At 37.6% G+C, this 721-nt stretch overlaps 1 protein-coding gene across 1 annotated transcript in view; it reads left to right on the forward strand.

Annotated features, from left to right (window-relative positions):
• The window catches only part of LOC107655162 (RNA polymerase II elongation factor ELL-like), a gene marked incomplete at its 5' end in the record, with an annotated part of 34,675 nt that overhangs the window by 24,817 nt on the left and 9,137 nt on the right, over window positions 1-721 (forward strand). The window lies entirely within an intron of this gene.

Raw genomic sequence — 721 nt, forward strand, 5'->3', positions numbered from 1 at the left:
ACAGTTTGTTTCATTTGTATCCTTGTGCTATTGCTAGTAACTTGTTAATTTATTACTGACCGTTTAATTGTCTTTATGTAACATTATTTATTAAAATGCAAGGTTACTCGAGTCCGAAACAATGAAAACAACTTTTTCTGAAGGTGTTTGCGCAGCTTAATGTGCGGACGCTTTGGATGTGACCGTGAGCGCCCAGAAAACTAGTTTGGAGCGCGCAAGTACGAATGGTTTAAAAAAACTTAAGACGTGCAAATGATAAACTTTTGTGATGATGCAACACTGACCCGATTAGGCAAGTGACAGTCCTGTCAGCTGAGCTAAAGTCTTGTATGGCAGTGTGCAGCAGCTATCTTAGTGCAGATGAGATGCGCTGATGTGAGGCAATTTTGAGAGTGAGAGCAAGAAGACACGGTATAGCTGAACCACTCACACTATTTTCAAATGATTGACTTAATCTGATATTCTGTGTCAATTTTTTTAACTCATCTAACCTACATTGTATATTAAATGCATGTTTGCGGGAATTTTCCAAACGTGCGAAACCTGCAGAAATGAGTAAAACCAAAATGCGCAATCCCGCACCAAGATTCAGGACGCGATTAAACATATATATTCTGTTATATAGAGATCTGTAAAATAAATTTCCACGACTTTTCCAAAGCTTTCTGAGGTTTTCATGACCGTACGAACCCTGTAAATGGCTATTTTTATTTTTTTAAAT

Source organism: Sinocyclocheilus anshuiensis, unplaced genomic scaffold, assembly GCF_001515605.1.
Source record: "Sinocyclocheilus anshuiensis isolate Anshui unplaced genomic scaffold, SAMN03320099.WGS_v1.1 scaffold735, whole genome shotgun sequence".
In the NCBI taxonomy this organism is placed as follows: Eukaryota; Metazoa; Chordata; class Actinopteri; order Cypriniformes; family Cyprinidae; genus Sinocyclocheilus; species Sinocyclocheilus anshuiensis.